The sequence below is a fragment of the Diospyros lotus genome, chromosome 10 (assembly GCF_014633365.1).
Source record: "Diospyros lotus cultivar Yz01 chromosome 10, ASM1463336v1, whole genome shotgun sequence".
Classification (NCBI taxonomy): domain Eukaryota; kingdom Viridiplantae; phylum Streptophyta; class Magnoliopsida; order Ericales; family Ebenaceae; genus Diospyros; species Diospyros lotus.
Genome location: NC_068347.1, coordinates 35948083 through 35960361, shown reverse-complemented (window position 1 = coordinate 35960361; position 12279 = coordinate 35948083).

The following is a 12279-nucleotide window of genomic DNA, read 5'->3' as shown; positions in this document are numbered from 1 at the left end:
CTAGGACTTTGGTATCCAAAAAGATCATTTGAATTAATTGGATATTCAGATGTTGATTCTGCTGGAAGTAAGATTGATAGAAAAAGCACAAGTGAGACTTGTCAATTCTTAAGAAACTCACTTATTTCTTGGTTTAATAAGAAACAAATATCAATTGCATTTTCAACAGCTGAAGCCGAATATATAGTGGTTGGGAGTTGTTGTACTCAAATCTTTTGGATAAAGTATCAAATGGAAGATTATGGAATCAAGTTCAATCATATTCCCATTATATGAGACAATACTAGTGTAATTCAATTAACTAAAAATCTCATTCTTCACTCTAGGACAAAACACATTGAAATTAAACATCATTTTATTAGAGAACATATAAAAAATGGAAACATTGAATTAGAATATGTAAGCACAAATAATCAATTGACTGATATTTTTATGAAACCCTGAGGAGATGATCAATTTTGCAAAATTGGAAGAGAATTAAAAATGTTGAAACTTTCTGAGTATAAGTATGGTTCTTCAAGTTTATTATCATTTATGTGTTTAGCTATCTTAAGTTTATTTTCCCTACTTTGCTATACATCTTCAATCGATTGAAGTATAGGCAATTCAAGGGTGGATTACCTGAGTTGAGGATCGATTCATGAGTATATCTTAGTTTGATTATGACAAAAAGAGGGATAAAAAGATCTCATGTTCTATTTTTTGTCTTAATCTTATGTGCTCCCATATTTGTCTGTCTTATGCAAAATGAATATAATTATCTTATATTTGATAAGTTTAATATGTTCTTTTATAGAAAATATTTTATTAGTTAACTATTTTATCAAAAAACAAAAATTTATGCATAAAATCAGGGGAGCATATCCTTAGGGGAGTTATGTTTATATATGGTAAAACATGAAATTTTTCTCATCATCAAAAAGGGGAAGATTGTTATGCTCAAGGGTAAGTAAATACGATTTTGATGATAACAAAAATATTTTTATGATATAAATGTATTTATTTCTCATACAAAAAAATAAATTTATTTTGAATTAAAAATGGGTACAAAGAGTAAATTTATTTTTAATTAAAGGTGGATTATCTTTAGACGTGTTTCCTTGTTTTGATAATTTATATCTCAAAAGTTTATATTTGAATTTGTATTTCTTGATAAATGCATTTCTTCCTTATGCAAAAAGTAAATTTATTTTGAATTAAAGATAATTGATTTTAGACATGTTTTCTCTTTCTCATACAAAAAGTAAATTTATTTTGAATTAAACAGAATTGATTTTAGACATGTTTTCTCTTACTCATGCAAAAAGTAAATTTATTTTGAATTAAAGGAGAATTACTTTTAGACATGATTTCATGTTTTAATCATTTATGTCTCAAAAGTTTATATTTGAATTTTTAAATCTTGAATTAAAGGAGAATTATTTTTGGATATGTTTTCTCTTACTAATGCAAAAAGTAATTTTATTTTGAATTAAAGGAGAATTATTTTTAGACATGTTTTCATGTTTTAATCATTTATATTTAAAATCTTATATTTAAATTTTTGAATCTTGATTTCTCATGCAAAAAGTAAATTTATTTTGAATTAATGATGACATATGTTTTATTATTTTTTGAGAAAACCTAAACATTTTTTGAATTTCAAACTTCATATTAACCCTTTCTTTAATGGCTAATGTGTTTGAAATATGTATATATAGGGTAAGTATGGAGGCTCAAAGTAGAATAAAGTTGATAGAGCATTCAAACAAAAGTGAGAAGGTTTGAAGTGCTGAAAGTGTGTTGGCCGGTAGAATTTTTAACCGTTGGTGACTTGTTTATAATTGTCTCTGGTTGTAAATTTATTATTTTTATTCACTTGTTATGTGAGGGGATTGTATTTGCTAGTAGTGTGCTAGTGGTTTTTGCTTAGGCAAAAGATTGTATGTTGGTTCTAGCTCTAATTAAAAACTAGTGTTGATTCTCCCTAGTGGAATCTCAAACTAAATCTTGAGAGCCTCAAGCTAAGTTTTGAGAGAAAGGATTAGGCTCTTTAGAGCCGAACCTCTATAAATTTCTCTTCTTATGTGTGGTTGTGTGATTTTATTGATTTCAGTCCTACTGCAATCACCATATATTAAGATCACAAATTTAAGATTTTTCAAAAAAACTAAAATTATTAATTTTTGAAAAACTCAATTCACCCATCTTTTAGGTATTTTTCTGGGCAACACTTATTGTATAACATAATCTTTAAGGACTTTTATGAACTTGTAGACATGACTAAATGCATCTCCTTCCTTCAACCTGACTTTCCTATTTGTACTTAACTACCATTTTCTTCCTTTTTTATGTTTCTCAACTCTTGTGGCAATTGAATCTTCCACATCAATTTCAAATTCAACTTTAGAGTCATCATTGCAGTCAAACAAAACCTCACCCTTACTATTAACTAAAGCTTTATTATTTTGAACTTCATCAGCCTTACTTTCATTTGCATGTTGAGTTGCAGCCTTTTTGCTAGCTTCGGTATCATCACCATTCTGCTGACCACCCTCATTCTTACTCCACTCGAATTCTTCATTGGGATCATGGTACCAATCTTCATGCTAATGGACATTTTTTTGACTTCTTTCTCTTATTAGTTGACTTGACATGGCTTGGACCAACATTGTCATAATCCTGTGTAATCTGGATTCCTTGAGTGGGCTTAATTTGATGACTTTTTTTTTTTTTTCATTTTTAGATTCTTCTTCTTGAGAAACTTTAGTGTCACAGTCTTTTTTATCACTACATTCCTCAGTTGATTCTTCATTTTCACCATCTTTGTTATCACTATCATTGTTCCCATCAGTACATTCTTCCTCGTCATGATCACTCGATTTAGTAAATGGTAGCTGAGGGATGGATTTTTCAACTTGAATAGGTGTCCATTCTATGTCAACCTCCATAGTTTTGAAGCCATGTTCTCCATGCTCATTAAAAATCCTCAAAAATTGTATATCTGTTATAACCTCCACTTTATCATCTTCCTAAAGCAGTTTGACAAATACTTTACACATATCATCCCCATCTAATCCATCACCATGAGCCAAGTTCTTCATATATTTAATTAACACAATAAAACTAATACATTTAGAATTTACCAGGGGCACATCATATAATTCACCTAAAAAAGTCACTTTCAATCGGAATGACCCCATATTGGCCTACATAAGTACACATAAAAATTCAGAATAATATATACCTAACATCTAAACTATGTATCATTAACTCGTAAAAGAATGACAAAACCTTGTACTTCACCTAAATAATATAACAATAGTATTTGTTTAGCTAAGCCATAAGAAATAGAGTTGACTATTCATAACAAAATTTAGTTTCTCATTATTAGAGTTAGACTTTAAACTTGTATGAACTTTTAAAAAAATAAAGTTGTGTCAAAAGACAGTGTACAAAAAGAATGATGGTAGTAAGAGTAATGGGGCATAAACGCATTAATTTGATTCCAAAAATGTATTTAGTCAACCATCTTTGTAAATGTGGCGATGTTTGGATACTGAAATAGCATAATCCTACTAAAGTTGTGTAGCAACATTGGCACAAGTACAAGAAGAAGAAGAAGAAGAAGAAGAAGATTAACACCTATAAAATAAAAACATATTTTAGGGACACATAATTTACACATAGTTAGGCCTTGTGATACACTTATATCCTAGGTCTCTAAGTATACATATCATTATTTGTTTGGTTATGGCAACCAAAAACTTGTTTAGAGTGTTGCAAGCAAACATAACAACTTTTAAAATCATGTTCTGGAAACCAATATTGGAGGTAGTGAAGTTTTAACTCAAAATCTCATTAGTGTTTGTAGTTTTTACTCCATTCTAATCAATTTGTTAGGAAAAATCAAAATTCCCTAAAAATCTCATTTTCCTTCTCTTGAGAAAATTTGAATTGATTACTAGTAAATACAACTCAGCCATGGTAGTATCTGAAGAGCAAGATCACAACTCATACCAAAAGACAAATATGATAAATTAATAAAAATAAAATATTATTGATAAATCAATTTTTTCTATATCACCTTGTAAGGGGGGACAAAAAGACACAGCATGACATAAAAACACAGTAAAAAGAAAAATAGAAAATGAAACAAAAACTTTCGTCAAAGAGTAACAAATCGCAATAACAGAAGGAAGAGAAATCGCTCCAACTTAGGCCACCGGAGAAACAGAGGCATTTGCGAGCAGAACGACGGCAATGAGTGACAGATTTCCAGACGAGTACGAGGAAGATGATGTAGATGATTTCTAGATGGGAAAAGAAAGATGATCCAGATGAAGAGTAACATTTGGCGCCAAAGTACACCCTACTATTTAGACGTGCCAAAGGTGTAAAAAAACAATTTTACCATCACATTGCCATCACGCCATTACACTTAATGTCAACAATCTTTTGATAAGGTGAAAAACATGGATTTTCAATAGTGTAAGGGTGTCCTTGCAATTTCTTAAAACTCTAGGGGTCATTTTTTATTTTGATTTAATTATATTTTAATTAATATTAAATTTGACTTAAGTGATAAAGTTAGCAACAAATAGGATGTGTAAAATAATTAAATTGTAGAGACTTTTAGAGTCATTTTTAAAATATGGGAGATGTTTTTATAATGACCCAAATAAATTATTAGAGATTTAGATGTATTTTATTTCTATTTGTTTATTTTCGTATATATTTTCATTGACTAATTATATATTCCATGTGCTTGGAGGGGTTGTCCTAAGCATATAAGCTGCAGGATTAGGTCGAGTTCAGTTGCTATTGAGTTGAAGATAAGGGAAGGGAATTGTGGGAGGGATAAGCTCTATTAGTCTCAACTGAATTCAATGAGATAATAAATAATTTTGATTTTTTTTTATATTTATGAAGCCAAATAAATTCAAGAAAATGTCTCTGATAACTAATTAAACGAGGACATGGATTTTAGGGAATCGATATTGAAATAATTTCATTATAAAGAATTTATAAAATATAAAAAGATAAGTCTGGATATGTTATATGTATTTCCTGTGTCACCTCACATGGCCAGACTCGGTCTGATGGACCGGTCCAATCACCCAAAGCCGAGAAGGCCCAGGTGACCTCGCCAAGGAAAGTCCAGCCACCATCAAAATTTGAAGCTCGTAAAGCGAGCTTCCGAGAAGCTCCATGCGATCAGCTAACGAGCTCCCGGCAGTATCCTTCAGTTCGCTGAACCACCCAGGTTGTTAGCCCAAAACCCCCAGCTCGCATAAGTGGCAAAGCTGCTTATGAGTCAGAGGTAGGGTCCAATTACTTTACCTGCAACGGTCCATGCTCCTCGTAATGGGGATCCCACTCTCGGTTTTATGTAAACGATAAGGGTAATTTGTCCCCCATTATGTAGTCTTTATATTTCTATATATTATCTAAATTGTAAAGACCCCTCAGTACAAATAGGGGGTTAGGGGAACAAAAGAAAGGGGGAGAATAATCAAATACCGCCATTCTGAAGGAATAATCAGAAAGTGGTCGTGGAGTAGGTATCGTTCTGGTCGAACCACGTAAAAAATTCTGGTGTCGGTTCACATCCGAGATCTTTGTTTTCCTTTTCTTGACACTTTGGACTTACTCACCGCGGCCCAAAAACGAATCGGGGTCGGCTGAAATTGAACGTCGACATTTTGGTGCTAGAAGAAGGGGCCGCTTTGATCGATAGCCATGGCAAGAGGAAGGAATACTCGAAGTTCCGGGGCAGCAATTGACCCACCAGAAAACCACCGCGATCGACCGCGAGATTTTCCACCAAATGGAGGGCCCGCTGCTTCGACAGCATATATCCTTTTACCACCGCCGACCGGAGATGCCATCAGCATACCACCGCGGTTCCCTGTTCAACCCACGAACCCAATCGTCGGGGCAGGAGCAATCTGGGACTGGAAGCAACGCCAGGAGGCGTTAGAGAATACAGTAATGCAGCTCGCTGATGAGGTCAGAATTCTGGCCCAAGCTCAAGCACGGGCTGCCCACGATCCACCGACGTTGCCTCGTAGGGTCCGCCAACCACAGGAAGAGAGACCTTCTGTAACACCCGGGGTTACCAGTGTTAAGAGAATGAGAATAGAAGTGAGAAAATTCTGAAAATGCCCTTGAGAATGTGAAAGATTTTGAGATTAAGGGTACCTTATGAGAGGGGTATTTTGATAATTTGAATAGTAAAGTCCAATAAAAATAGTATTTTGGTGAATTGGAAATAATTCCTATGTGGAATTAGGTGAGTAAGTGAATTAAATCCCAATTTTGGTATTTATGTGGAGATATATGGGATTAATAATTCATAAAGAATATTTTGGTAATTTTGGAATTAATTCCATAGAGGAATTTAATTATGGAATATTGGGAAAATGGTGGATATTCTATTATTTATGAAAATAATTATATTTTCCCCTAAATTAGTGGATAATTGTGGTGATGCCACATGGATGGTAGAGATAGAAGCTTGGAAGCCAAGTTTGTGTCTTAGAATGACACTTGACAAAGTCTTGTTCAAGTATAAATTGGGTGATTTAATTAAATGCAAAAGAAATTCTAATTAGTCTTTCAAGCATTTAATATTGAGTATGATTAAGGGGAGTTAATTAAATCTAAATGAAATGGGAAAATGGTCACCCATTAATGCTTTGGAAAATTGTGGGATTTATTTAAAGGAAAAAGAATGTAATTATGTCTTTCAAGCCTTGTCTTGAAATTAGTCCAAATTAAATAAATAGAAAAGAAATCTATTTATGGGACTTGATCCAAAGGTAGTGGATGATTCTTGAAAATTCAAAGGCTTGGATTTTAAAAGAAGGGAGCACATGGATTGTGCTTCTTGTGTTTTCTCCAAGAGAGAAGTCTTGTTTATCAAAATGGATGGTTGAGATTTAGTTTTCCCTTAAGCACATGGATTGTGCCTTTAGGGAATGGCTAGGATGCATTCTTGAAATATGGAAAACTAGTATAAAATGGCAAGTACGAAAGTCTTCTCTTCCTTTGGCCATTTGGAGAAAGAAATGAAGAAGGAATGAAAGAAAGAGAGAGAAAGAAGTCTTCCATGGAGGGAAAAGTGAAGAAGAATAAGAAATCAAGGCAAGTTATACTTTCTTCTCTTTATTTTTTTGGTATGCTTGTATGCAAAAATTAAGTGGCTTGTTAAAATGTCATTTTAGATGGGAGAAACTGATGTTAGAAGCTCTCTTGAAATGAAGATTGGAAGGTTCAAGAATGAGGTAAGGGATGGCCTCATGTGGTAGAGGCCTTGCATTGCATTGTAAATAGGTTGCATAAATTTTTATGTATCTCTTTGCATGCTTTACTTGTACATGAGACCTATGGCCATGGGGGTGGGAAAGAAATGGTAGGTTGATGTCTCAAACCATGTTGGGTTGTGAGGATGGAATAACCTAACCATGCTTGCATGCATTTGCCATTACATAGACTTGTTATACTTATATTTACTTTGCATATGCAACCTTATTGAGCTTTTGAGCTCATGAGGTTTTATCCTCCCCTTGTAGGTTGTTCTTATGTCAAAGGAGAAAAGGAAAAGTTACAAGCTTTTGGTTGAAGCTCATGGTGTATTATACTTTTTGTTGTAAATTTATGGCTTATGGAAGCCTAGGTTGTGGTGTTGATTTAAGAAATGTAAACTTATTTGATTGATAATGGCTTTTAAAAGCCAAAGTTATGGGTGTATTTTCTTTTGAAGTGTTGATTTTAAATTGAAATGAGATTGAGGTTTATGGCATGTTGAAGCCTAGGTTAAATCTCACTTTTGGTATGAGTTGTTGTTGAAGCATCAAGGGTGTTGCTTAAGCCTTAATTAGGAAGAAAAAGAGGCTTTGGAATGTGAGAAGTGGATATTTTAAATACATTTAGAGGTGTGAAATTTTTTGGAAAAATATGGGTTTAAAGGCTCAAGAGAAAAAAAAATAAAAAATAAAGAAGAAAAAAAGTGTGGAAGGTAGCAGTGGCAGTAGGGCCCAGGCAGCAGCCGCGTGGGCGGGCGCGCGGCCGTGCATGGCATGCGTGGCTAGCGCCTAGCAGGGCCCCGCACGAGCCCCGGGCGCGCCAGCGAGCCCCGTCGGCCAATTTTTTTAAGAAAATTTGGAATTTTTGGGGATTTTCTTAATTGATTTTAGGCCCCGGATGAATTTTCAAAATAAAGGGATTTTTTGGGCAGTTTGGAGAATAATGCTGAAATTTTGGAAAATTAAAAATTATGAGTTTTTCCTCCTAAATTGGTAATCAATCAATGGATTGATTTAAATAGTGATTTTTATGGAGTCCGGTAAAATTCTTAGATGGAAAAAGAATTAAATATAAATAAAAAAAATGATGGTTGGGCGTCTTTATGAGTTTTATTTTCAACCAAATGCGGTGTGGTTGAAGCCCAATTCTGTTAGTGAATCCTGGGGTTGAGGGAAGGGAAGGACGAGCCTAGTTCCCACCTAGGGCGTTTCGTCTTGAAACATGGTCCACACTTCACTAAAGGCCGGGCGGGTGGACAATTTGGATAATTGTTCATGAGTAACACCCGTAAGTGGGAGCGGGGCATTACACCTCCACCCGCGGAAGAGGATATCAGGGATAACTATCCATCCCCAAATCACCACTCCCCAGTCCGAGAAAGAAGTAGACGATCTCAGGCCTAGCAATTAGCAGGCCCGGACTCAACCGTGGAAGAGCTATATCAAAGGGTACGATAGCTGGAAGAACGACAAGGAGTCCACAGCCAGAATAATGGCCGCGGGGAGAGAACACCGTTCACCAGAGAGATTGAGCTCAAACCCCTCCCCCGGAGATTTAAAGTCCCAAACATGACACAATACAATAAGGACACCGACCCCTATGATTACTTGGATGCGTACAACGTGCAAATGGATTTGTAGACGACCAGCTCGCTGGTTAAATGTCGCGCTTTCCCGGCAATCTTGGGTGACATTCCCCGAGCGTGGTTCAGGAGTCTTTCGCCCCGCAACATCAATAGTTGGGAGGAGTGCCAACAGAGGTTCCTCAACCAATACAGGGCTCTAAGGAGGCAGCTCGCCCCGCCCTGTCACCTCGCCACGGTATTCCAGAAAGCAAACGAGCCGCTGGAGGATTACATCGCTAGGTTCAGACGCAAGGTGAGCAACGTAGAGGATCCCTCCGATGAAAGTATCCTAACGGCGATGTCCACTGGCCTCCGAAAAGACGAAAAGCTCTATGAGAGCATTTACAGGACCCCGATTAAAGACCTGGGGGAATTCTATGAACGAGCTTCCAAGGAGGTCCGATGGGAAGATGCCTTCAGGTCAAAGAAACCCGTCGGGTCTAGAGAAGAGGCTGGGGGCTCCAACCAGAATAAGAAAAGGCATAACGGAGATGCCAGAAGGGAAGCTCGGGGGGAGAGCTCAAACAATGAAGTCTTCAAGCGAGCTCACAAGGCAGAGGGAGATGAGCGACCCCGTAGGTCGCAGCGCTTTGACAGCTATTGTGTCCTGTCTGACCCCTAAGAAAGGATCTTCGCCATGGAAAGAAATAAAGAGGAGTTCGGGAAGCCCAACCTATTGAGAACTCCCAACAAATTTCGAAATAAGGAAAAGTTTTGCGCATACCACAACGAGGCGGGTCACAACACCTCCGAATGTTGGGCTTTAAGGGACGCCATTAAAGATCTGATAAGAAGAGGTCGCTTGAAAGATTATGTGGTACGACCGATCAATCGACCAAGCTAGCCACTGCCATAGCAGCCGCTCCCCTTCGATGATGAGCGCTCACCAGCTGTACGAACTATCTACACGATTCATGGTGGACCTCACCTCGCGGGACCCTCCCACAAATCCAGCGACAAGTACGTGCGTGAAGCCAACCATATCTTGCTGGCGGGGATGGACGAACAGTCGGTTCCCGCAAAGCGACCTAGGGGTAACCCAATCCCGGAGAAGATGGTTTTCTCGGAAGAAGAAGACAGAGACATCCACTGGCCGCACAATGATGCGCTCGGTATACGGGCCCAGTTCGACAACTCCGAAGTGCGAAGGATAATGGTGGACACGGGCAACTCGGTAAATGTAATGTATAAAGTGTACTTCGATCAAATGAGTTTGGGATTGGAACAGTTGAGCTCGTCCCCAGAGCCGCTCTATGGATTCACGGGGGACGCAGTGATCCTTATCGGTCGGATCAACCTTCCCTTTACCATCGGGGATCTGAATCGCCAGGCCACCGCTTTGGCGGAGTTCCTAATCATAAACTGCCCCTCAGCATACAACGTCGTGCTTGGAAGGCCAGTAATGAACGACCTGGACCTAGTTACTTCAACCAGGTCGCTTATAGTGAAATTCCTGACCCCCAATGGAGTAGGATGTGTACGAGGTGAACAGCACCTCGCGAGACGTTGTTATGAAAATGCCCTGAAAATGGGAGCAAAAGGAAAGAAAGTGAATATCATCGCAAAAGATGGCCCGCGACCAACCAGCCAATGGGAGGCTAATCATGACCTGGATCCCCGCGAGGTCGACTGCGACAGATCTGCCGGTCCCATGGAAGAGCTCGAAGAGATCCCAGTCAGCGAGGCAGACAAAGAAAGGCGCCTCAAGCTAGGAAAAAATCTAGCCCCCGAGGTGAAATCCCAACTTATTAATTTCCTTAAAGCTAACCTCGATGTATTCGCATGGAACCACGAGGATATGGTGGGAATTGCCCCAGAAGTCATGTCGCACAGGCTTAACATAGATCCGAGCTACAAGCCAGTGTGCCAGAAGAGGAGGCCAATGACTCTAGAGCGTTATGCCGCTCTTAAAGAAGAAGTGAACAAGCTCTTGCCGAACGATTTTATCAAGGAGGCCCACTATCCGGTATGGGTAGCCAACCCGATCCTGGTAAAAAAGAAAAATGGGAATTGGAGGACCTGCATCGACTTCACCGACCTAAACAAGGCTTGTCCCAAGGACATTTTTCCCCTCCCCAGAATCGATTAGCTCGTGGATGCAACAGCTGGTCACCAGCTCCTCAGTTTCATGGATGCCTATTCAGGCTACAACCAGATCCTCATGAACCCCACCGACCAAGAGCACACCGCATTCATTACCGACCATGGGCTTTATTGTTATAAGGTCATGAATTTCGGATTGAAGAATGCTAGTGCGACCTACCAAAGGCTGGTAAATACTATGTTCGAAGAGCTAATCGACAGAACCATGGAAGTGTACGTCGACGACATGCTGGTAAAATCTGAGCAAGTAACGGACCATGTTTCCGATCCGAGAGAAATGTTTGGAGTCCTCAGGTGCTATCAAATGAAGCTCAATCCACTCAAGTGCGTCTTTGGGGTAGCCTCCGAGAAATTCCTTGGATTCATGGTAAATAACAAAGGCATCGAAGCCAACCCAGACAAAATAAAGGCTCTGCTCGACATGAGATCGCCCGTAAGGAAGAAGGAAGTACAAAGCCTTAATAGGAAGGTCACGGCTCTGAGCCGTTTCATTTCAAAGGCGATCGATAAGTGTCCCCTATTTTTCGAGCTTTTGAAAAAGGCTTAAGACTTTAGATGGACAGAAGAATGCGAGTCCGCATTCCAGCAGCTAAAGGAATATATGGGACAGACCCCGCTGCTTCCCAAACCCAATGAGGGAGAGAAGTTGACCTTATACTTGGGAGTATCCCAATAGGTTCCCAGTGCGGCCCTCATCTGGGGGAAAGATGGGGTGCAACACCCCATTTACTATGTTTCCAAAAGCCTGATTGATGCAGAAACGAGGTACGCACCAATTGAAAAATTGACTTATTGTCTAATAATGGCATCAAGGAAGCTGTGACCTTATTTTCAAGCTCATGAGATCGAAGTCCTGACCAAATACCCGCTGAAGCAAATCTTACAAAAGCCAGATACCTTGGGTCGCTTACTAAAATGGTCTATCGAGCTCGTTCAGTTTGACATAAAGTACAAACCAAGAACGACGATAAAGGGTCAGGCATTGGCAGACTTCATTGACGAGTTCACTGGACCGATTGATGAAGAAATGAAGAACCTGAAAGGGCCATTCTGGAATTATAAGTCGATGGTTCATCAAGTGAACAAGGATTGGGAGCCGGGGTTATGTTAATAAGCCCTGAGGGCCACAAAATACTCTGCGACTTGAGGTTCGGGTTTTCGGCCACCAATAATGAATTCGAATATGAGGCCCTGTTGGCAGGGCTCCGTATGGCAAAGGAAATACGAGCTGAATTCTTAGAGATCTTCAGTGACTCTCAGCT